General features: G+C 42.6%; 1 protein-coding gene across 1 annotated transcript in view; it reads right to left on the reverse strand.

The window, feature by feature from the left end:
• lrrc52 (leucine rich repeat containing 52) overlaps positions 1–26,751 on the reverse strand; it is a 53,415-nt gene that overhangs the window by 24,808 nt on the left and 1,856 nt on the right. The gene's annotated exons all lie outside the window — the stretch shown is intronic.

A 26,751-nucleotide genomic window follows, 5' to 3' on the forward strand; every position in this document is an offset into this window, starting at 1 on the left:
TGTATGAAGCTCTGGCAGAAATGGCGCAGATCTGGAAACGGGCGGGGGTCGGCGGCTGTGTAGGAAGCAGCCGTCGAGCCTATTGGGCGCGGGCTCCTAGGCGGGGACCAATTCAGGCCGAGTTGGTCGACGGCCTTAGAAAGGAGGCGCATGAGCTCGGCGTCCATGCCAGCCGGAGTCCTGCTGGATTCCTGGATCGAGGAGGAGGCGGAGTGATGTCCAACTCGACCACGATGTCCAACTCGACCACTCCTCGCTATCCGATGCCAGGATAGAGCAGCTGTCACCTGTGTATGCCCCTTCAGCTTCGTCCCCAAAGGCGGCGGCAGTGAGGGCCGAAGCCAGCAGCTGCGCATCCGAGAGGGGCGGAGAAGGAGAAAGTGAGGCTGGCGGGATACGATCCGGCGAGCGCTTCACTGTGGCCACAGGCTCCGGCATCCTCTGCGCACGGCGCTTCTTTTTGTGCCGTCCAGAGGGTGGAGAGACAGCGTCCAGGGTGAAGGCTTCGAGTCGGGCCCGCAGGGTCGACAACGGAAGCGCTTCACAGTGCACGCAGCCACCCGATTCCAGGGCGAGGGCTGCGTGGTCTGGGCCCAGGCAGAGAGCGCAAATCACATGGCGGTCTCCTGCGCTGAGTGGGGCTCTGCACGAGCCGCAGGAAAGGCGAGGCATTTTGAAACAAACGCTCACGCTCTTTTAGTGAGAGAGTGAGTGTCGCAGCGGCGAACACTCACAGAATGCAAGCACAAAAAGGATACTCAATGCCGGATGGCGTAGCAGGCACTAAAGGCTGAAGGTGGCGAAGACGGCCGGCTTCCTCAGGCGCTTTCCTCTGCGTGCTGGTCGCTAGTTTCGATGGCGGGCGGCTTTCTCTCAAGATCCAGTGATGCGGAGAGCTTCGCTGAAGATGATGAAATCAGTGACGCAGGCTCTGAGCCTGGCTTTTATACGCTAAGCCACCCCCATTTTGGCGGTCTGTGACACGTAGAGGGCGCGACGTCACGCGCGAGGCTCAGTGGTAGGCTGCAGGCTCAGTGGTAGGCTGCGCGACGTCACGCGCGAGGCTCAGTGGTAGGCTGCACGCAAGACTGCCTGCTCTAAGTCTGCTGGCTGCTGCACTGCGTTGACAATAAATGCAAAATTAAGGATAATTTTTGGCTTCAATATCTCGAGAAAAGATGACTTTACCCGTAGCGTAAGCTAGCTTACCCAATATGAGAGTAAGAGAACCTCTCGTAAGAGAACCACAATTGCCAAAGTGCGATTCATCTTTCTTTATTGTTTATTACTAGCGCATGCTGATGAGGTTTTATTCTTCTATAATTACTTGCATCATAGCATATGATTCAAAAGGTGTCATCATCATACAGTCTACATCCAGGTCGTAACCAAGTTTATCAGATCTATGTCGTACAGTGTGATTTGTAATGATCTTATAGGATCGTACAGTCTGTAGCAGGCATTACAGGTTCCTCAGCGATCTCAGAGAGAGTAAAAAACATACACAGTTCAATGCTTATTAAAATTTGCTTCAGGAAAAATTACATCATCCAAAACATGAATCACTAATTTCTTGGTGCTTCTGTGGCTTTCATAACTAAATCCAGAATACAATTTCCATGGTAGTCCAATCTGTTTTTTTTTTTTTTTTTTTTTGCATGTTGTTCAGAAAGACGGATGGGGTTTATCCAGTTAAAAAGCCTGGTAGGGACACCAGCATGCTAGTGACCAGTATCCAACAGACAACATGTGCTTGTATCTTTAACAAAACCTTACGGTTGTCAAATACCAGATGTCTGTCGACTGAGTCCTGCCAAGCACTGTGTGGCACAGAGAGAGATATAATAACTTTTGACAGGAATCACACGCACCTGTTTGTGGCTCATGAACTGTGCTCAAATATTTTAAAACCTTCAATTTATTTGTTCCATTATGATACTCATTGTATTTCATGGACACACTTTTTTGAGCCATTCACCTCAAGGTCTTTTCACACTTTTAAAGACTTATCTTCCCAATTGTGACGTCTATCCCAGTGAAACGGCCTATCAAGCAAATGTAGAGCGGAACTTGATTTTGCATGGGGAATTGATTGGATGGTTGTGGTTTGCTATTGCTGTGATGTCATGTGAGTGACAGGTTGTCCCGCCCTCACATCAGTAAACACAAAGGGCCCTATCACACAATTAGCGCAATGCGGCGCCAGGCGCGACACAAATGTTTTTTGCTAGTTTCAAAGATTTTGCTACGCAGTTATCATTTTCACGTTCAGCGCCACGTTGTTTAAATAGCAAATGCATTTGCATCCATCTGTGCACCCATGGTCTGAAAAAAAGGTGTGTTCAGGCGCCTTGATGGCGCGCTGCTATTTTGAGGCAACTGAAATAGACTGCGCCATTAAACCACTGAAACCAAAGTCAATGGCACAGAATTTTTTTTTGTTATTTAATGGGCGCATTAGTAATATGAGCCTAGGCGGGTGCACAATGCGTGTACACTCCTGCTTATTACACACACAGGGATGTGCAGCAGCACAGAAACATGATAAATATTAAAATAAAAGGATTACAATGTAAAAGATTATTATTGTGTACATAAAGATATAGTGGAATCCGGCTTGTCGCGTAGATGATCTGCTCCCGTGCTTTAACCTCGCGCACGAGCAGATCCATTTCCTCTATGGAGGCGCGTTCAGTCTTTCCACTTGCAAATTCCGGCATGTAAATAGCGAATCCGCCATGGTGCGAGCGCAACTGGCTTTTAAAGGGAATGGGAGATGAGACTCTGATTGGCTTATTGCATGTTACGCCCAAAACACACCCATTACTCATTAAGAGAATAGGGACAACATTAGGCCATGTGCCGGGACCATTTTTTCCATCACTCTAAGTGTGCTTGTGCTGTGTGCTTTAGACCATGTGCTTAGATCAGTAAAATATGGCCCTGAATGCTAAACATGTATGCCCTAAATAATAAACATTTTCTAAATATGTCTAGTGAAGCTCTCCACCAGTAGTTCAGGTATTAATCTAGCATGGCTGAGTTCAAATGCATTCAGCAGAGCAGCCTTCTATTTTTAAAGCCTACTAATTATGTAATTGCATATGTTAATCTTTAAGAGGATGAAGTGCTAGAAGGTGGGAGACCTTTTCCCCACTCTCATTCTGAATCTCAATGAGGATGGACTTTCTGATAAGCGTGCGGTGGGGAGGAAGATAATTGTACAGGAATTTGCTCAGGCAGCAGTGTTTTATAAAGTGCATTCAACTCTATTGTGTTTTTTTGTATGTGTGTGGTGTCAATCACAGTTGTGTATCGACGTGTGTTGCTGTGTATGTATTTTCTTTATCCTGCAATGACCTTGTGCACATGAATATGCCTGGCTGTACATCTGTACTGGGCTGTTTTTGTGCTGTTCTGTGTTGTTTTGCATGGAAACGCCTTGGGGTAAACATTCAAAATTATACAATTTAAAATCAGTAAAATCCCACTACAAGACATATAGTCAATTTATCTGTAAAAAAGTCACAATTATGAGATATACAGTCACACTGCGAGGTACACTGCTGTTCAAAAGTTTGGGGTTAATCTCTTATCTTCACCTAAGAATCTTATCTTTTTTAATCAAAAATAAAAATACAGTTAAAACAGTAATATTGTAAAATATTATTACAATTTAATATAATTGTTTTCTTTAACATGTTTGGTCTTTCCTGTGTTTTCAATTCTGCCCTCTGTGACCTAGTTTCCCTGTTGTTGATTAGTTAATTCGTCTCCACCTGTGTTCATTAATTATTTGATCAAGATCCTTTGTTAGCTCCATGTATATATCATGTATATGTGGTTGTCCCCTTCGTTCATCATGTTTCCTGAGTATTTGATATTCAAGCCTGCCTACTTTAAGTATTCCTTATCATGAGAGTTTCTATTATCTACGTTATGTGACATCATACAAGTATATTTTAAAATGTAATTTATTCCTGTGATGTCAAAGCTGAATTTTCAGCATCCTTTCTCCAGTCTTCAGAGACACATGCTCCTTCAGAAATCATTCTAATATGCTGATTTGATGCTTAAGAAACATTTCTTATCACTTTTGAAAACATTTGTGCTGCTTAATATTTTTGTGGAAACCATGATAATTGTTTTCAGAATACTTTAATGAACAGAAAGTGCAAAACAACAGCATTTATTTGAATTAGAAACCTTTTGTGACATTATAAATTTCTTTACTTTCACTTTTGATAAATATAATGTATCCTTGCTGAATAAAATTTATTTCTATCAAATAAAACATTACTGACACCAAACCTTTGAAAATTTGAGTGAAAAGTCTGAAATACAGTCGCAATTATGAGAAATAAAAACAAAATTACAAGAAACAAAGTCATAATTGGTATAAAGTCACATTCTGAGCTATAAAGTCAAAATTTTATAGTGTTGGATATACGCAGATGTCTGAAGATAATGAAGCGATGGTGAGATGTATCATATCTTAAATGCAGCGTGAACTTTTTTTAACAAAAACAAAAGGTTCAAATTAAAACGGCACTATGCAGTTTTTTTTAGCTTGACTGAACAGCTTCGGAGTTATTGGAATGGTTATATGACTCTTTTCGGGTTGAATGGTGGCCGTCTCGTGTAATGCGACGTACATGTAACTTTATTGATGTCGTCTGACATTTAGGCTCAGGTAAGCCTAACGCGCTAGGCTACTTTATTATAAAGTGCAGAGGTCGTGAGTGCAGATATGCTCTGCGTGAGTGGTATTTACGACAGTAACGTTAAATACAAGTACTCTACAGCGACTCTAGGGGTCGCTGTTTGACAAAAACGGAAATCCTGCATAGTGCCGCTTTAAGAGAAAGGCAACGTAACAGCGTGCATAAACACAAACAACACCAGACAAACTGAACTGAAGGCATTAAATACACAGAGAATGCGGAAATGAGGAACAGGTATGTGTGAATCAATGCAACAATGAATAACCATAGCAACACAATAAAACAAAGCAAACACAGGAAATGATGATAAACAAATTAAGTGTGTTTTCACACTTGTACTTCGGTTTGCTTGGTTTGTTTGGCCCGGAAAAAAAAAAAATTGGTACTGGTCCACTTAACGTTCAAATTGGCATTTTAACGCCGCGATTTGGACGTCTGAGACAAATTTTGCAAATCCTAAAAGAATCTTCAGATCCTAGGCTAAAATCTGAAGTCTTTGATCATTTTTTTTTACATGATCCCCGACAGCTGATTTGCGATAAAATTTTACCTGGATGAAATTATGGCAGTGTCAGAAGATTTGACTCACAGTCCTTGTGCAGTGTGACCAAAATTAACGTTAGAGATTTCTATATTGCCACCTTTTCAATCCTGTGTGTAATTCAGCTCACTGTCACATAAGGTGTCATTGATTGATGATGTAAAACGATACTCGGTTACTAACGTAACCTCGGTTCTCTCTAGAGAGGGAACGAGTATTGCGTAAGTTTAGCTTAGGCTACGGGAAAGATTCATCTTCTCGAGATACTGAAGCCAAAAAATTATCCTTAATTTTGTATAACTTGTCAACGCAGTGCAGCAGCTAGCAGACCTAGAGCAGGCCATCTCGCGTGCTCATTGGCTGCCCTGCGGGCAACTGCTGCAGCCTACCAGTGCGCCCGGCGTGACGTCACGCCCAATGAAGGGCGCCCTTGAAGAGCTCCAGCCCGCCGCTACACATATGTCATGGATAGAAATTCCACTGGACCATGCCCACGACGAGGCCACACCTCTCGTGGAATGAGCCCTGATGCCCAGAGGGCATTGCAGGCCTTTTGACGCGTAAGCTGCCGCTATAGCGTCCACTATCCATCTGGACAGGCTCTGTTTCGAGGAGGCAAGCCCCTTGGCGCGCCCACCAAACGAAACGAAAAGCTGTTCCGAACGCCTGAAGGAGGCGGAGCGCGTAATATAAACCCTCAGCGCTCTGACAGGGCAGAGGAGATTCACATCACTTTCGCTGTCAGATGCTGGCAGAGCTGACAGCGAAATAACTTGCGCTCTGAATGGAGTGCCCATCACTTTCGGGACATAACCATGTCTAGGTCTGAGGATGACTTTAGAGTCATTTGGTCCGAACTCAAGACACGACGCGCTGACAGTCAGCGCGTGCAGATCCCCTACACGTTTTACTGACAACAGTGCAGTCAGAAAAACGGCTTTTAGTGATAGATATTTCAACTCCACGGAGTCTAGTGGTTCAAATGGAAAAGCTTTCAGGGCCTCGAGGACCAGTGAAAGATCCCACATGGGAACCGACGGGGGGCGCGGCGGATTCATCCTTCTAGCTCCTCTAAGGAAGCGGATGACCAACTCATGTCTTCCCAGTGACTGGCCGTGCGTCGATTCCGCGAATGCTGCTACGGCCGCCACGTAAACTTTGAGCGTGGATGGGGATCTTCCCTTATCCAACAGCTCTTGTAGGAAAGTGAGCAGATGCGCCACCCCGCATGTCCGCGGGTCCAGACCCCTGTCGGTGCACCATCCAGAGAACACCGACCATTTAGACGCGTAGAGCCTTCTCGTGGAAGGGGCTCTAGACTGCGTTATCGTGTTCATCACTCCTTCTGGCAGGGCAACGAGTACCCGTTGATCAACCATGCATGCAGAGACCAGCGCTCTGGATGGGGATGCCAGATCGTGCCGCGAGCTTGAGAGAGGAGATCTGCCCTCACCGGAATCGGCCACGGAGCTGTATGTGACAGCCGTGCCAGTTCCGGGAACCAAGTCTGATTCTCCCAACGCGGGGCTATGAGGAGCACCGAGTGGCGCGTTTCCCTGATCCTCTTGATCACCTGTGGCAACAGAGAGACCGGAGGGAAAGCATATAGCGGGAGGCTGGGCCAAACCTGGGCCAGCGCGTCCTCGTCCTTCGAGAAGAACATCGGGCATTGAGCGTTGTCTTTTGACGCAAACAGGTCGACTTCCGCTCTGCCGAATAGGCGCCACAGTTTCTGGACCGTTTGGGGGTGCAGGGACCATTCCCCTGGGGGAACATTGTCCCTGGACAGTCTGTCTGGGCCGTCGTTCAATTGGCCAGGCACATGCGCCGCCCTCAGCGAGCGCAGGTTCGTCTGTGACCAAATAAGGAGGCGTTCCGTCAGATTGCAGAGATTTCTGGATCTGACACCGCCCTGACAGTTTACATAGGATACCACAGATGTGTTGTCCGAGCGGACAAGAACATGCTGGTCCTGTATAAACGGGAGGAAGCACTTCAGCGCGTTCTCGACCGCTATCATTTCCAGACAGTTTATGTGAAAACCCTTCTCCTGGTCTGACCACTGGCCAAAGGCCGGTCTGCCCTCGAACAGCGCGCCCCAACCCAAGTTGGACGCGTCTGTCGAGATGACCTTCCGATAAGAGATGGTTCCCATCATTACTCCATGCTGGTACCAATCGGCCACTAACCAGGGCTGCAGAGCTGTTATGCAGGTCTGAGTCACTCTGATTTTCTGGCCGCCAGACACCCAGGCTCGGCGAGGCGCGCGAGCGTTCAACCAGCGTTGGAGCGGGCGCATGCGCAGTAGGCCCAGCTGGAGCACCGCTGCAGCTGATGCCATACAGCCCAACATCCTTTGAAATGTTTTCAAAGGGAGAAAGCTGCCCTTCTGGAAAGATGCGGCTAGGTGGCGAACACGGCGCGCGCACTGTGTCGATAAACGAGCCGTCATGGTCACCGAGTCCAGTTCTATTCCTAAAAAGGAAATTGACTGGCTGGGCAGTAATGAGCTCTTGGTCCAGTTGACCGTGAGACCCAAGCTTTCCAGATGACTGAGAAGCACTGTTCTGTGAGATAGTAGTTCTGTCTCTGACTGTGCCAATATCAGCCAATCATCCAGATAGTTCATTATGCGCAGCCCCTGACTTCTCAGGGGGGCGAGCGCCGCGTCCATGCACTTTGTAAATGTACGGGGTGCTAGGGACAGGCCGAACGGCAGGACGGTGTATTGATATGCCTGACCGTCGAAGGCGAATCTCAAAAATTGCCTGTGACGGGGTACTATCTGAATCTGAAAATAGGCATCCTTCAGATCTAGAGAAATAAACCAGTCCCTCGGGCGAACGTGCGCGAGGATTTTTCTGGTCGTAAGCATTTTGAACGGTCTTTTTACAAGCACTTTGTTCAAATATCTCAGATCTAGGATAGGTCTGAAGGCTCCGTCCTTCTTGGGTACGAGAAAATATCGGCTGTAAAAGCCTGACTCGCTCAGAGAAGGCGGCACCTTTTCTATAGCCCCTTTGCACAGCAGCTTTGCTATTTCTGCGTGAAGTAGGTGTGCTACTTCCGCATTCACTATCGTCGCGGTCCGGGCTTGAAAGCGCGGAGGACGGCGAACGAATTGAAGTGCATAGCCCTGCTTTATTGTGCTCAACACCCATTCTGAAATCCCTGGGATAGTTTCCCACGCAGCTATGTGAGCCGCCAGGGGGCGAATGGCCTCCGGGTTCAGACCGCCGCCATTTGCGGGCTTGTGAAACTGAACCGGAGCCGAGAGCGCGCGCGGCAATGGCCGCTCGCTGACAGCCGAGACCGGCTGACTTATGTGAGATGTCCCGATCATAAGGGATGGGGAACATACTTTTGCCACACTTTGACGCGCGAGCAGCGCTCTGGGCGGGAGAGCTCTCTGTAAGCGTGAGCGCGCGCACGCGGGCACGAGACTTACAACTGTATCTGACGCCCCGATCATAGTAGATGGGGAGCGTTTTATTAACGCCCTGTGTTTCGTGATAACACTTAAACGCACAGGCGGGACCCGGGGGAAGGTTTGTGTTAGCAAGCGTGAGCGCTCTCTGGCGGGCACGAGACTTACGTTCATAAGCTTTTTTGATCGTGTAACAGAGCGGGCAGATAGTGGGCACAGACCTGTGGACACATTTCTTACATTCAACACTCGAGCGGCTTTTCTGCGCTTTATGAGAGTGTGCTCTGTGAGTGACACGGGATTTTGAGTGCTTATGTGTAGGGGTGAACACTGGGGCGTGGGCACATTCACTACACTTAAAACACTGACGGCGTGAGCCGGACCAGACATTATACTCTTTTTGAGATTTCTCTGGGTCGCCGTGAAAACGGCGTTTGTGTGCAGGCGAGAGGGTGAATAAACCGGCTCGTTGGCTGCTAGTTGAACCACTGCAGTAGCCTGTTCGAAGGGGACTGACAGGGAAATGAACTTTGACGGCGGTCCGGCCGCAGCGGGACACGCGCGTCTTTTCTCTCCCGCTGTTAGGAGGGCTTCGCGTGCTCAGACTTCAGCGTGAGCCTTTGCCGAGGCCCTCTGGGGGGCGGCGGTCTGCGACGGCTGTCTGAGCTCGATCTAGGGCGGCCGCCCTGACGTCGCTGCGAAGGCTGATGCTGAGGCTGTGCTGGACGCTGGGTGCTGGTTCGCACAGCAGGCTGGCTTTGTCTCTCGCGAGAGCGGCCTGTGGCGGAACTCGAGCGTCGCGGCAGGAAGAGGTTCATGGCCTGCGTGGTCTTTTGCACCATAGAGAAGCGGTCAACAATCCCGTTCACCGCTGGGCCGAAGAGACCAGTGGGGGAAAGCGGCGCGTTCAGAAAGGTGGCTCGCACAGTTTCCCTCATATCCGCGAGCGTTAACCAGAGGTGCCTCTCCGTCACGGTTAACGCGGCCATGGCTCGTCCGATGGCCTGGGCTGCAGCTTTGGTGGCGCGGAGAGAAAGATCCGTCGCGCTTCTCAAATCCGTAACCGCAGCTGGGTCCCGGCCCTTCTCATCCCATTCACGGAGGAGGTCGGCTTGCAGGATCTGAAGCACAGCCATCGAGTGTAGAGCAGACGCGGCCTGGCCGGGGACGGCATAAGCGCGGCCGACCAAGGCGGAAGTGGCTCTGCAGGCTTTAGACGGGAGGGCTGACCGTGACCGCCATCTCGCGGAGGGCGGGCAAAGGTGCGCTGCGACCGCCTCTTCCACAGGGGGAATCGCTGTGTACCCTTTCTCGGCGGCGCCGTCCACTCGGGAGAGCGACGCGGAGGCCTGTGACTGAAGTCTAGCCGAAAAAGGCGAATTCCACGACTTCGTCAGCTCCGCATGAAGTTCCGGCAGGAATGGAGCGGGCCTGGTTTCTGAAACTGCGCGGCGGCGACTTTGAAGGAAGCAGCCGTCGAGCCTGTTCGGCGCGGGTTCCTTCGGCAGCGACCACTCGAGCCCGAGACGGTCGACAGCTTGCGTCAGCAGGCGCATAAGTTCCGCGTCAGCTCCAGCGTGGGTACGGGCGGATTCCTGGATTGACGAGGAGGCGGAGTGAAGCGACCATTCCTCGCTGTCTGATGCCAGGATAGAGCAGCAGTCTTTTGTGGCGTGTCCCACGGACTCATCCTCCGAAGTGACGGCAGTGAGGCTCGCAAGCGGCAGCTGCGCGTCAGTGAGGAGAGGTGGGGAAGGCGAGAGCGAGGCTCGAGGGAGGTTCTCCGGCGAGCGCGTCGCTGTGGCCACAGGTTCCGGCTGTCTCAGGGAACGGCGCTTCTTTCTGCGCGGTCCCACAGGAGGCGGAGTGACTGCTGTGGTGTTGAACGCTTCGAGTCGAGCCCGCAGGGTCGACAGCGGAAGCTCCTCACAGAGCTCGCAGCCCCCGGACGCGAGGGCGAGCTCTGCGTGTTCCAGGCCCAGGCAGAGAGCGCAGATCAGGTGGCGGTCTCCGGCGCTGAGCGGGGCTTTACACGAGCAGCAGGAAGTGCGAGGCATCTTTAAAAAGACGCTCGCTGCTCTTTTAGAATGATTTGCAAAAAAGGATACGTCGCCGGATAGCGTAGCTCGCACGGATGGCTGAAGGTGGCGAAGACGGCCGGCTTCCTCAGCGCTGTCCTAAGCTGGCTGTTCGCTGTTCGACGGCGGCGGCTTCTCTCAAATCCAGCGATGCGAAGAGCTCGCTGAAGAGTCGAAAAATCAGAGAATTCAGCCTACAGCCCCTATTTTATACGCTAAGCCACGCCTATCTGGTGGGCTGTGACGCTATAAAGGCGCGGGCGCCCTTCATTGGGCGTGACGTCACGCCGGGCGCACTGGTAGGCTGCAGCAGTTGCCCGCAGGGCAGCCAATGAGCACGCGAGATGGCCTGCTCTAGGTCTGCTAGCTGCTGCACTGCGTTGACAAGTTATACAAAATTAAGGATAATTTTTTGGCTTCAGTATCTCGAGAAGATGAATCTTTCCCGTAGCGTAAGCTAAACTTACGCAATACGAGAGAACCTCTCGTAAGAGAACTCAAGACAAGTTTTTTTGTATGCGTCTTGCAGTGTGTCATGGCTTACAGTGAGGATCATGTTCGTACAGTCTGACAAGCAACAATCGTAAAGGACTATTATAAATCGCACAGTGTGCACCTGGCTGAAGTCATAGGGATATGTTCCCAACCTGATTGGTTGGTTTATATGATGCATATTTTGTGACGGAACTTACCGAATATCCAAAACAATGCTCTGTGCTGGGCTAAATGCGCTCGTTGTATGTGCGTAGCCTACATATGATGGTGAATGAACTGTGATTGGTAACATAGTGACTGCGAAAAAAATTAACTTTTTACAAATTGCAAAATAATATTTGTTGTAAACTGCAAAATTACACTGACAACTAATAGTAACATCTCAAGCAAACTGAATCAGAGATGTAAATGTATGCCATGGTTCTTTTTCATTTGAGGAGAATTGTATTATTTGGTAAGGCAACTGAGGCAAATTCAGACTTTCTGGTCAACAGCTCTCCTGAATGTCAACTACAGGTATCCCTAAATAAAGGACCTCACAAAGCCCTTGAGAACATGTATAAAATCCTCCTTCCAATGACATCAGAGTGAACCATCAGGTAGATTACATTGAGCGTCTGTCAGGTGACCTTCCTCCGAGATCACAGAGCATGAGCTGGCACGGTCATTACCAAACACCTCACACATCTTCATTTCATCTAAAAACAACGTTGTTGAATTGAAATCAAATCAACCGCCCACTTCTTTGGCTCTGTGCCTATGAGCCTGACCAGTTCAGATTCCCTTCAGCCAACCAGTGCACTTCATCAGGAGGAGACGGAGCGAATAACAGGGATTGGGACCAGGTGAAAGCAATGCCATACTGCAGAGAACATCACAAGCATTCAGTGGCACAAACTGCTGCTCTCTTTCCCTTGCTGGAAGGCATCGCTCTCACTGCTGCAGATATGAATCTAATCCAGATCTGCCCCCTCAAAAAAACTCGCAACAACACAACTGTACGCACACATACTTCAGATATCAGAAGACACGTGAGGTTGAGGGCATTCAGTCACTTTCCCAGTAGGTCATGGGACTGATCTATTGTCCTTCTAAGTCAATCGATATGTGGTATACAGTTTTTCCCTTTGAGATAAGCATAATACAGACCTTATTACTATATGCTACATTCCAGGCTAGCATCTAAGTAAATACTACAATAATACAGTTACAATCACCTTTTATGTAATTTGTAAATGTTGTTTATCTGTTCACCTTCTCTTCAGATAATTAGTCATCAAATCCTCAGTGATTTACTCACAGATAAACTCATTTCAAGTCATTTCAATTTCATTTTGTTTGAGAAGTGTTTAAAAGGAAGTGAAAGTGTGACTCACAATACTAGAAGAAAAAAAATGTTATGAAGATATTGTTGATGAGTTATCTTCGAAAAAATTGAGAAGACGCTTGCCATTTAAATTATATATATATATATATATATATATATATATATATATATATATATATATATATATATATATATATATATATATATATAGTGAAAGAATGGTTGAGAGGGAGCATGAAGTATCCTTTTTACGTGAATTGGCACCTCTGAGTCCAAAACTTTAAATTCATTGAAAGTTTGCTGGACTCTTGCATTGTCAGTACAAGATCTTGACCACATTGATGCACCTCTTGATAAATAAATGCTGTGATGTGCCTTTCAATGAATTTAAGGTCTGGACTCAGAGGTGACAATTCATGTGTTAAAATGATTCTTCATGCTCCCTCTCAACCATTCTTTCACAATTTGCGCCGGATGAATCTTGACATTGCCCAATATTTTCCTCTAATCACACTGCATTCTGGGAGAGCCATTACCTATGAAGTTTACATGCGGTACTGCTTTTGAATTTGGACAAAACAAGGTCTTTTTTTTACAAGGGAGCATCATTTCCCGCCTTCTTTTTGGAATAGTCTTTCCCATTTTTCTGCCTAAAAATGGTGTGTAGGGAGCTAAGGGTTTGAACCATAGCTAACATGTCTCAAACATTAGATTTGGATGATTTGGATGAAGTCAGATTGAAATAAAGTTCTCTGGGTGTGTGTCAAACAGGAAGAGTCCTGCTCGGTCAGATGGTCCTCTCTCTCCCCCTCATGGTTCTCTCTCTCTCTCTCTCTCTCTCTCTCTCTCTCTCTCTCTCTCTCTCTCTCTCTCTCTCTCTCTCTCTCTCTCTCTCTCTCTCTGTTAGTCAACACTGTGAAAGTGCTGACAGTGTGGAGAACCGTCACCTCTCGAACAGAAACAATAGAGCCACTGAGAAATATCATCATGCGTTCTGACACACTGCATCACAATTATACAGAGTCAAATCAACCTAGACTAGTTTATTATGAGATACAGTAGATGATGAGCCGGCAGTAATCTTTCTTATCCTGATGAGACCCTTGGTTATAAGTTCTTCTCCTAATAGCTTGAGGCAGTGACAGATACAATGACTAGCCACAATTCAACAATTGGAAAATGAGGTGGGAATTTACAGCATAAATATGGAATGTAAAGCACTAAAAGCCTCCAGAGGATGATTGTGTGGATGTCAGTAGTCTTGCTTTTGACTATCAACATATAGTCTGTTCCACATTGTAGCTTATTTTGGCCAAGAACCACCCACTCAGACAGTAAGAGACACTCTGATAGACATGTGCAACACAGGCTCATTGGAAAAATGTGTCGGTGGCAACAAAATTACATTACGTTGCTTGTTTATGCATGTTTCGTGACACTTTCAATATGAAATATTGTGCTACCAGTGAGTGGCGCTAAAAGCACATTCTGTTCTTTTCTCTCTTTTTTTTAACACAGAACAGATGAACTTTTAACTTTGAAAGTAATATTCCTCCTACAGTAAACCCAAAACCCAACCAATAGTATTAACAACAGCAAATGTTAAATAAAAATGCATTTACTGTAGCAACCATGCTATATTAGCTTTCTAATACAAGTCTTTGAGCATTTTTGTCATGATTGTTAAGGGACTCAAAAATACAGTAAAAACAGTAATATTGTGAAAAATGTATTCAATTTAAAATATCAACTAATTTAATATATTTTAAAATGTAATTTATTCCAGTGATGTCAAAGCTGAATTTTCAGCATCATTACTCCAGTCTTCAGTGTCACACAATCCTTCAGAAAACATGCTGATTTGCTGCTCAGCTCATATCAGTTATTATTGGTTCTTATTATTATCAATGCTGAAAACAGATTCTGCTACTAAATACTTTTGTGGAAACTGTCATGCAAGGCTCTTTCATGAATAGAAAGTTAAAAAGAAAATGTATCTTTTTAATCTTTTGTAACAATGTAAAAGTCTTATTTTCACTTTTGATCAATTTAATGTGTCCTTGCTGAATAAAAGTATTATTCCTTTTTTTTAACAGGGAAAGATCATTGACGAAACAGGTGTGCACTAATCAGAGACCACCTGCATGACATCATTAAACAATGTGGTTTAACGACCAATTTTTGCAACAATACAGTTTCGGGAAACAGTCGTGACTAGCAAGTTGATTTCTTCGCATCAAAATGCATCGTACTACGGTAGTTAAGCAACAATTTACATCGTTGTATGGGAAACGCACCCCGATTGGTCGATTTGTATTGCAAATATTTAGCAACAGAACTAATAGATACTCAGTCACACGATTGTGAGCATGTAATGCTGCTGCTGCTGCATAAATAGACATAAATACATTTTGTAGCAGCTCTAGGCAGGTGGAGCGCGGGGAGGTTGAGGGTTTCAGAGGAACTCTGATAATGTGCTGCAGGACTAGCCTAGCAAACACTGAACCAGACTGCTTAAATGTTGAGCAGACAATCCCATTGGCTGCAGGATCTGCAGAGGCCAATCAGCTTGTGCCATGTGGTAATGATGTGATTGCTTGCAAATCGCATGTAAAGGACCGATCAGCCTGCGCCCTCTAGAGTTTATTGACTGAACTAGATACAGCAAACAAATTGTTACTGATATACATCCTCTGACAAACAGTTGTAATTTTGTCACATATTCTATAGCGTAAATGGTGTCTTTAAATGCACTATGCACAATTGTCACATTCTTTTTTTTTTATGCGCTTTATGCCCACCGAATGAGGTGGCACTTAGCGAACTTGCCGTGAGCCCCAGGCTCGCCTTTAAATCAGACCCTATTAGCAGAAGCATCTGGCGTCGCCACATGCCTCTGCATCCACTCAGTATGCAACACCCACACTCCCATACGCTACATTTACTATGCCAGAGGACTCACAATTACCTCTCACATCTGATCATCCACACAAACATTCATATGTCAACACTTCAGCACATTACAGAGCAAAAATATGCCTTCAGAGAGCAGCATGTAACTTTTCCAAACTAAAATCAATGACATGCCTGTGCAATAAGGCTTATGTAATGTTCATCAAGAAAAACTTCAATTCTGAAAAACTGAATTTCACAGCACAAGATGCCTTATTGAAACACACTTCGCACAAACTAAACAATGAGAGCAGAGGTATCCCTGAGGGAGGAAGTCTTCAATGTGCGAGTTAATGAAACTGGTGGCTCTCCGAGGCCCAGGACAAATAGAGAACGGAGATGTGAGCACACACACACACCTATAAAAACAAAATGAAAGTAATCAAGCCAGAAAACATAAAACATCATAACACTGCTGCTATTGGCCTGTGTTTGTTGTCACTGTAGAAATAATGTAACGACCAAACCCAGATGGAATTTGCAGACTTTATAGACCTAGAAAAATTATGTGCCGCACAGTCCCAAACACTTCAATATGGAGTCAGACACCATCCTGACATATAGAGGCCATTCCCCGCCTTGAAGTAAAAACATAAAAAAATTCATTCTGAAAGTTTCAAATAAATTACAATTTTGAAAAACAAAGTTGTAAATCGCAGTTGTAAGATATAGTCAAAATTTCGAAAAATATAATTGCAGAGATACAATTATACAGTTATAATATTAGGACATTATAATAAAGTTATAATATAATATTATAATAAAGTTATAAAGACAATTATCAGAAACAAAGTCACAATTGGGCAATATAATGTGACATTGTGAAATAAATCGAAGATTTATAATTTCGATTAATATGAAGATTTTATAATTTCACAACGAGAAACATAAAAAGCTAATTTTTGCGGAAATAAGGCCACTTTGAGAAATATAAATCACACCCAGATTATTTCAATTATGAGAAGCAGTTGCAATTGCTAAAAAAAAGATGCAACTGTGAGATATAAAGTCAATTGTGAGATTTAAAGCTGCAATTGTGAGATTTGAAGTTGCATTGCAAGGTATAAAGTCACAATTTTGAGAAACAAAGTTGTAAATCGCAGTTCAATCGAGTTATAAAGTCAAAAGCCAGAAAAAAAGTTACAACTGGGAGATATAAAGTGACATTGTGAGGTAAAAAGTCACATTGTGAGGAATAAAGTTACACTGTGAGATAAAAAGTCACAAAAATAACATGAAAATTGTGAGTCAATTGTGAGAAATGAAACCTGATTTGTAATATACAGGTATGAAATTACATTGTTAGATATAAAGTCACAACTGTGAGAAACAAAGTCAAACATTAAAAGAAAATAAGCTCAACTTTGAAATATAAAGTCACAAATACTTGTCTTTCATCTTTTTACTCTGAGCAGAAACGGGCTTACTAATGAAATGAAAAGCAGCAGAGAAGTCCACAAGAGCAGAATTCATAAAATATCTATTGTACTGAAATATTAGCAATATATATGTTGCTTGCTTATATTTCATTTAATCGGCCTAATTTTGACTGACAGTTAATAGAGAAAGATACTTTTGGCTCCAGATGATGAAGTTATTTGGCTAACTTCATCATCTTTTGGGAGCGACCAAGGCTCTTCCGCGCTGATGGCTTACACCCAAGTTGAATCGGGGCAGATCTTCTGTCGGATAACATCTCCAAGATGTTAAATACCGTTTGACTAGTAACCAAAAATCCAAATCACAGTCTCTACTGCACCAATTTAATTGATATTAATACTAGTGTAGAACATTGCATAGAAACTGTGTCTATTCCTCGTTTACTAAGATCAAATAATAAATCTACTGCGGGATCTAGAAAAAATCTAATTGTTATTAAAACAAAAAATCTCGCTAGTAGTGAACAAAAACAATTTCTAAAGCTAGGTCTCCTAAACATTAGATCGCTCACACCTAAGCCGGTTATTGTAAATGAAATGGTCACAGATAATAATTTCGATGTTCTGTGCCTTACTGAAACCTGGCTTAAACCAAATGATTATTTCGGTCTAAATGAGTCTACTCCGCCAGGATACTGTTATAAGCATGAGCCCCGTCTGATCGGTCGTGGCGGCGGTGTTGCAACAATTTACAGAGATACCCTTAATGTTACTCAGAAAACTCGTCATAGGTTTAATTCGTTTGAAGAGCTTGTGCTAAATGTTACGCTCTTAGATGTAAGAAAAAAAAAACACATTATCTCTAGCATTGGCTACCGTATATAGACCTCCAGGGCCTTACGCCAATTTCCTAAAAGAGTTTGCTGACTTTCTATCAGATCTTTTGGTCAACGTCGATAAAGCATTAATTGTTGGAGATTTTAACATACACGTAGATAATTTAAATGATGCGTTAGGGGTTGCGTTTACAGATTTATAAAACTCCTTCGGGGTTATATTATATGGAACCGATCCAACCGATATAGATATTGTACCGCAAAGTGATGATGTCACTGACCACTACTTGGTAACTTGCATATTACGCACTGCTATAATATGTCATGCTGCGCCACGTTATCGACCAGGTAGAACAATTCGTCCATCCACCATAGATCATTTCTCAAATAGCTTATCTGATCTGTCCCAGCTGCTGCCTGAACCCAAACAAACAGATGAACTAGACGAACTAACTAGCACTATGAGCTCCATTCTCTCTAGAACATTGGATATTGTTGCACCCATTAGATTAAAAAAGGTCAGAGAAAAAAAGTATAGCACCATGGTACAATAATACTACGTATGTTTTAAAGAGAGAAACCCGTAATTTAGAGCGTAAATGGAAAAAAACTAATTTAGAGGTCTTTAGAATCGCGTGGAAAGACAGTATGTCACGTTATAAAAAGGCCCTTAAAACGGCCAGGGCGGAGCACCTCAGCAAATTAATAGAAAACAACCGAAATAATCCAAGGTTTTTATTTAATACCGTGGCTAGACTAACAAATAAACAGACGTCGTCTGAACAAAATACCTCGTTACAGTTTAGTAGTAATGATTTCATGAACTTCTTCACCGAGAAAATTGAAAGCATCACAATCAAAATCGTAAACGTCCGATCTCTGCTCGCGCCTTATAACTCAGCCGCAATTATCACCCCGCAAGAACAATTACAATGCTTTACAACCATAGAACAAAAAGAGTTAAATAAACTTATCACTTCATCTAAAACAACAACATGTTTATTAGATCGTATACCAACTGAACAACTGAAAGAAGTGTTACCTATAGTGGAAGAGCCTCTTCTCAATATTATTAACTCATCTTTATCTTTAGGTCATGTTCCGAGAACGTTCAAGCTGGCAGTTATAAAACCTCTTATTAAGAAACCACAATTAGATCCAAATAACCTAGCAAATTACAGACCCATTTCGAATCTTCCATTTATGTCAAAAATATTAGAAAAAGTTGTGTCTGCTCAACTCTGCTCTTTCTTGCAAGAAAACGACATCTATGAAAAGTTTCAGTCTGGATTCAGGCCACATCATAGCACTGAAACTGCCCTTGTTAGAATCACAAATGATTTACTTTTAGCTTCGGACCAAGGCTGTATCTCAGTACTAGTTTTACTTGATCTTAGTGCTGCGTTCGATACTATAGATCACACAATACTCTTAGATCGACTACAAAATTACACTGGTGTTCAAGGACAAGCATTAAGCTGGTTCAGGTCATACTTATCTGACCGCTACCATTTCGTCTACTTAAATGGAGAAAAATCGATTATAATTTCGGCAAACTATGGAGTGCCGCAGGGATCTGTGTTAGGCCCTTTATTATTCTCAATATATATGCTGCCACTTGGTAATATTCTAAGGAAACATGGAATTAGTTTCCACTGTTATGCTGATGACACTCAAATATATATTTCATCACGGCCAGATGAATACGCTAAATTATACAAATTGACAGATTGTGTCAATGATATAAAAGATTGGATGACGCGTAATTTTCTTTTATTAAATCCAGACAAGACAGAGGTAATACTTATCGGTTCTAAAAACCGTCCACAAAACCCTTCACAGCACGACTTTAACATAGTAGGATGCCCTGTTACTTTATCCGCTACAGTAAAAGACCTGGGTGTTATACTAGACCGCAACCTGTCTTTTGAAAAGCATATTTCATATGTTACAAAAACAGCCTTTTTCCACCTTAGAAACATTGCTAAGCTACGTAATATGCTATCAGTCTCTGATGCAGATAAGTTAGTTCATGCATTCATGACCTCGAGACTAGATTACTGTAATGCTTTATTAGCTGGTTGTCCTGCATCTTCAATAAACAAGCTACAGTTAGTCCAAAATGCAGCCGCTAGAGTTCTTACTAGATCAAGAAAATATGATCATATAACACCGATTTTATCATCACTTCATTGGTTACCTATAAAGTTCCGTATTAAATACAAGGTATTGCTTTTGACTTATAAAGCTCTAAATGGTTTAGCTCCAGTCTATTTAACGGATCTTCTATCGCCTTACAATCCATCGCGCTCTTTAAGATCACTAGATTCGAGGCTTCTGGTCATTCCTAGGATATCCAGATCCACCAAAGGAGGCAGAGCATTTTCACATTTAGCTCCGAAGCTCTGGAATAGCCTTCCTGATATTGTTCGTAGCTCAGACTCTCTCTCCCAGTTTAAAACTAGACTGAAGACGCATCTATTTAGCCAGGCATTCATATAAATTTTTTATATGGTTTTTTTTTCTCCATTGGGTCATTTGATGGGGTGTTAGGACACCATTAGGTCACTGGATGGAGTTTTTCGGTTCCTTGCCACTGTTGCCTTTGGCTTGCTCAGTTGGGGATATTCAAATTAATTAACCAATCATACCATTGATTAGCTCTACCAAACTTGGATGTCTTTTTTTCCCAGTAATAAACAAACATTGTTAAGTTGTTTTGATTGATACTGTGAAGCAGCTTTGATACAATCTGTATTGTGAAAAGCGCTATATAAATATATTTGACTTGACTTGACTTGACTTAACTGGGCTGTGCTAACTAGCTAAACATCAACTAATTGCAATCCACCAACTAGCAAGTAGCAAATTATAGTTTTGCAAGGCTGTGATGAAAACTAAAGGCTATTGGCTATTTAATAAAAAGGACAAGCCCTTCAAAATGTCCTTTAGTTCCAATATGTCAACACAGGAAGGAAATTACATTCATAAAATCATTTCAAGGGGTTGTTAGGACAGCACAAGCTGTGAGTAATGAATTCTGTATGAAAACGAAAAAACAGCTTTACTTCACATAAATGTCTTTATGCATATGAACTGCAGAGAATATATTTGAAGATCAATAATGTCCTAAGCTGAAAGAGGATGGTGACGGATCAGGATTTCATCCATGCATTTATAGCTCAGGACAGGTTGACATCAATTCTTCAATATTGGTTTTGGCCCTTTTTTCTTCTAAAGGAACCCTGCGTTGAGAACTGAAATTAGCACACCGCACCGGACTAAGACATTGATTTAAATAGAAGCATTTTGCTGGCCTGTTGGAGAATATTTCAGAGTGAGAGAGAAAGAGAGAGGCAGAAACATGAAATGACTCACAGATGCTAAAGTGGTGTGAATCACACAGAGTGGTCACTCAATCTGCACCAAACACACACTTAATAGACTCCCTACACACCAACACACACAGGCACACACACACAGACACACACACAGACACACACAGACACACACACACACACACACACACACACACACACACACACACACACACACACACACACACACACACACACACACACACACACACACACACTCACACACACACACACACACACACACACACACACACACACACACTCACAAGAGTATTATTACATACACAGCATTCTTTTCGCCATTTTTAGTTACAAGTAGACATAGGAGAGTGCATTTGAAGAATAGTTCAAATTGTGCATTGTTCATTGAATTTCTCAGTTTTTTGTTCCACACAAGAAAGAAAGTCATACAGGTTTGGAAAAACCTACCTTTATGTTGTTTCAAACCACTACAATGAATGTTGACTAAAGCTTCTATCATTGAAATGGCCCACACAACTTCTGTACTTTATTCCAAGTGTTCTAGAATCATAGAACAGCTTTATTTGAGAAACGCATCAAAAGGATAAGATATGTCAGTTTGTGTAAATGTGCACAATTCCCCTGCATTATTCAAACCTATATCTCCCTATTCATTTTCCATTTTGTGGACTTTTATGTTAAAACTACCGATTGAACATTTTTGTGTAACTGCCCACAGACAGTCAAACCGACAGAGGGATGGCGCCAAAATCAAAAATGCATTATGGGTGTTAAAGTTTTTGGCAAAGAGGAACGCTATGAAATCCTTCATGTGTGATTTCCTTTGAAATCCCACAATCCTTTCTGTGACAGATGAGCAAAAAAAATAAAATAAAGATGCCGTCTTTTTGTGTGCAAATGTATGTTTTTGACCAACGTTTTCCACTTCTGTTGAAATTTCTAGCGCTAAATAATCCACTGTTTAGTGCAATATCCTACAACTCAGGTGATACTTATATGTAGATTTATTTATTTATAATATTCAAAACACTGTAAATATATGTTCATAATCTGTAAATCTGGAAATGTCTATTCTGACTAAACCCAACTGTGATACTTTTATTCTCATATATTTATATTTTTATTCTTTATTCTTATAATTTGTAGTATTATGTTTCATGTTTCTTGTTGTATTTGTATATGTCCACTGGAAGCCTCAGCACCAAAACAAATTCCTTGTGTGTGCAAGCACACTTGGCAATAAAGCTCTTTCTGATTCTGATTCTGATTCTGATTCTAAATTCCAATTGATGAATTAAATATCCGCTTAGTTATTACCTTTGTGCGCGAATGCTGCCGGCAAATTCACTGCCAGATAAAGCAGCAAGGCAAAAAAACAGCAGCCTAAGTTTTCGGATGGTCGCCGTGATTTGCCAATAAGACATGTTTGATCAACATCTATTGTTGATCCTGAAACAACATTCCTGTCCAAAAACACAGTCCTAAACCTATCCCAACCCCTAAACCTAACTCTACCCATAATTTATCCCTAAAATTATATTAAATGATAGGTGAATAAGAATGGTGTAGAAGCCCCTAAACCTGTTTGTAAGCCTAAACTTGACATTAACTTAAAAAACTATTCCTCAAATCTGATTGGTTGATCGGAATGTTGTTCCAGGATTAAAAAGGACATGATATGATGATCTAGGAACATGTTCAACTTGGTGAAATCACGTTAACTGTTTTGTTTTGGAGCGCAGACTTGAAATATATAGCACAGAAGTCATATGGATTACATTTATGATACATTTATGATGATTTTGTGGTGCTGTTTAGGATTAAAAGCTCCCATTCTTCAGAATGGCTCTGTTCGTGTTCCACAAGTGAAAGTCATACAAGTTTGGAACGACATGAAGGTAAATAAATGTTTATTTTTGGGGGGTGGACTATCCCTTTAATAAGCTCACGCAGAGGCATTCTCATCTGAAGCTGCTGACATTTGGTGATTAAGAGACAGGCATCAGCGCTCTTGTAAACTGGTGCAGCCAGAGCACTCGGACAGAATTATATAATGGAACAAGAATTCTCATATCCACTTTAAAAAAAGACATAATTAGCCATCTGCTCTCAGTGGACAGACGCAGAAACACCAAAACGTCAGAGAGTCTAATCAGGAGAGAGACAATGAGCACATCTTTGAATAGGCCGAGCGAAATGAGGATTTGGCATTCTTGAGGTTTTGCTCCCTGATAACAGAGAGACCAGGGCTTATGTTCAATCTCAACGTCTGGAAAAGCTCTATTTTCTCAATTAAGTTCTGAGATGGCATTGGCTTATTTCTAGACGGATGGATTGGGAAGATTGTGTGCATTGTTATTCTTTCAATACTTTCTATGTTCTATCTTTAACAGCTTCATTATGGTATAACAGCTGATAAAGCACCAAGAACCAAAAAAAGAAAAAGAAAAAGAAGGCTTTGTTCAGACAGCCCAGGCTCAAAATCTGATTTTATTTTAGCATTTGCAAATCAACTCCATTTGTGTCTGAAAAAACACACATGAAATCCAATTTTTACAAACTTAATCTATACAATATGTGGTTTTAATCCAATGGTTCTTAATCAGGGTGCCGGGGCCCCACTAAAGGTCCTCCAGGGGCCCTCCAATAAAGAATATAATATACTATATTTTTAGTATTTAAAATACTAAACAAATTAAATAAAGATGTATTGTTAACATTTATCTGACTTTTTTATTGCAATAGAAGTAGAGGTGTTTCAGCTTAGACCTTTGAATATTGTCTGAGAACCACTGTTTATTATAATCAGATTTGTTGTGAATGAGTCTGAACGATCAAATCAGAAGTTGTTTTTATTGTTATTTGGAACACAATACAACATTGTACAACTAGTGAATAGTGAATGAGTTGACAGTGAACGGTTTTGAATACTAATGTTTCCTAGCATTTTGCTGATGCTGAAATCATTACTAAGGCAATCTACCAGATATTGACAGATTCATCACTTTCAAAATGACACTTTGGAGAGTGAGTCCTAAAGACCAGATGTGAAAACCAGATCAGAGTTGTGTGCAATTTGAACAAATAATCATTGCTAAATAAAGTTGTAAATGGGATCCAAAAAGTTATGAGATCAAATATCGCAAACCACATTCAGAGGTAGTCCAAAACCTATTTGTATTGTAAATGCTACAGTCTGTCCTACTACATTTCAGACAACAGCAAAGCTCCGCCATCTCACTTGTCAACTTTTCCACTAAAACAACGTTTTAAACTTTGTTGGCAAAACAGAAAATAACTATTGAAAACCAGAGCCGGACAGTAACGGAGTACATTTACTCGAGTACAGTACTTAAGTACAATTTTGAGGGATCTGTACTTTACTCGAGTATCATTTTTGGGGAGTACTCGTGACTTTACTCAAGTACTTTTGAGAGGCAAATATTGTACTCTTTACTCCACTACATTTCTATCCATAACCGTGAGTACCCGTTACTACTTCTAAAAAAAAAAGAAAAAAAGAAAAATCTCGGAAACCCTCGATTTGTTGTTTACCTCTCAAACGTGATTGGGTTGTGCAGGCGCCACTGATAGGGACAGCCTCTTAGCAATCACCTTCAGCTTTCCGCCAAAGTCAACTCCATGGTCAGATTTAGATAAGAGACAAAACCACGGACGAATCAATGGATGAAGAAGCAGCAGGTCCATCCCGGGAATGTGCCAACCCGTGGCCCCAGTAATGATAATTAGTAATGATTTCAATTTTCTGAATTTTCTGAAATTTTCTTAAATGTTAAATAAAGCAACCTGGTAAAAAGATGAAAATGACTTGATTTTACTTTAAATTCCTTTTACATTCTCCAAGGTATTAACATTCACATTTTTCATAACTCCATGTAGGACGTTTCTGTACATAAATGTAAGCACTGTGGTTAGGGTGGCCATTTCTATAACACCAAAAAGGAGGACACAGACATCCCAACCTGCAAGAAGTCATTTCACGGCTAGGGCACGCAAGGTCTCTCGCTCTCTCCCTCTCTGCCGTGCGCGTTACACGGTTTGGAGCATATACAATAGGCTATGTTCTGTCTCGCATGCGCGGCTCTAGATTACAGGAGATTTGAACTAATTTACTGGCATCAGGGAGCCGCTATCAATTATGCGGGATTTTTATAGGTTAATTTTTTTAAACAATTCAGCGCAACTCCAAAAACGAGGACAAATGAGTGTCCGGCTTGAGGCTGCGCTGGACAGGGGGCTTAAAATCCGGACGTGTGGCAGTAGTAATGCAATATTTAGAAAATGTACTCTTGATACTCAAGTACTTTTAAAAACAAGTACTTCAGTACTTTTACTTAAGTAGACATCTGACTGTAGTACTTTTACTTGTACTTGAGTAAAATTTAGCATGGGGTATCTGTACTTTTAATCAGGTAATGAAGCTGTGTACTCTGTCCGCCTCTGTTGCAAACAAGATTTCAGCATAAATGATATCTACAGTGACACGGCTCATGTGAAGCACACACATCTGAAGTTCAATTACAGCTGCCTGACTAAAATAACTATGAGCATTACGCTCGAAATGTCACATTTGTGAAGAGATTAACATTTAAGTGTATTTGCCCTAAGACTAAACTGGCTTTAACTGGTTTAATTGAGTCTAGCTGCTCTCATAGCCCAGTCAGGGTGGTGGTTTAGCTGGTACCAAAAGCCCTCTAAAATGAGCAAACAACCAGCTAATACATGCAGTTACACAATGACATCTTGTTTTTTCCCCACTAAACATATAGTCTACATCTTTCACGTCTTTTGCGGTAACGTTGTGAGCCGGAGTGTTCACAGGGTCTGAGTCCTGCCCTCTGTTCCACAGAGATGGAGTCTTCAGATCAAATTAACAGCCCGTATAAGTCGATAACGCAAACTGGAGTGATAAGACCGATAAAGTCTCTCACTCTTGAGGTCTAATGGTGGAGATAATTAGCTGGCCTTTCATTCCCTTCCTCTCTCTCCTTCACTGTAAGGTCATTTGTTGGGCACCTACACTCGAATGAATTAAAATCAACCTAAAGAACATTGTAATTTTTTTGTGTATTGTGTATTTTGAAGGAAAAGGAAAAGGCCTTGCTAATGTATTCCAACGGTTGGAAATTCAGGCTGGTTGTTGGTCAAACCCCAGAAGTCTGGGCTTTAGTGCTCGAATAATTTGAAATGGTTGAATCTTAAATTATTACATTTGGTCCACAACCAATCTTAAAAAAACGGTTACCTCCTTGCCTGTTAGTGGTGACACACTGTGCCCTTGATCGAGACACTTAACTTCAAATTACCCCAGGGAGACTGTATAATATGTGTACAAGGACACTTTGTATGAAAACATCAACTAAATGACTAATTAATAATTAGCACCTCCATTACGTTCAATTATGATGTCTGGAGGAAAGGCAGTATTCGTTAATGCAGCAGCGGTTAAAGAGTTCAGCTTGTAGCTGAAAGAGATGCTCATAACCTGCTCCAGTGTGCTTGTCGTATTAGTACTATATATGTAACTTTGTATTAATTCACTTAATAGTTAAACGATGAATCACTAATTTGCAATTTCATCTACTATACACTGTAAAAACACACTGTGAAAA

This window comes from Siphateles boraxobius, unplaced genomic scaffold, assembly GCF_051911475.1.
Source record: "Siphateles boraxobius isolate OS27281-9 unplaced genomic scaffold, OSU_SipBor_1 8, whole genome shotgun sequence".
Taxonomy (NCBI): domain Eukaryota; kingdom Metazoa; phylum Chordata; class Actinopteri; order Cypriniformes; family Leuciscidae; genus Siphateles; species Siphateles boraxobius.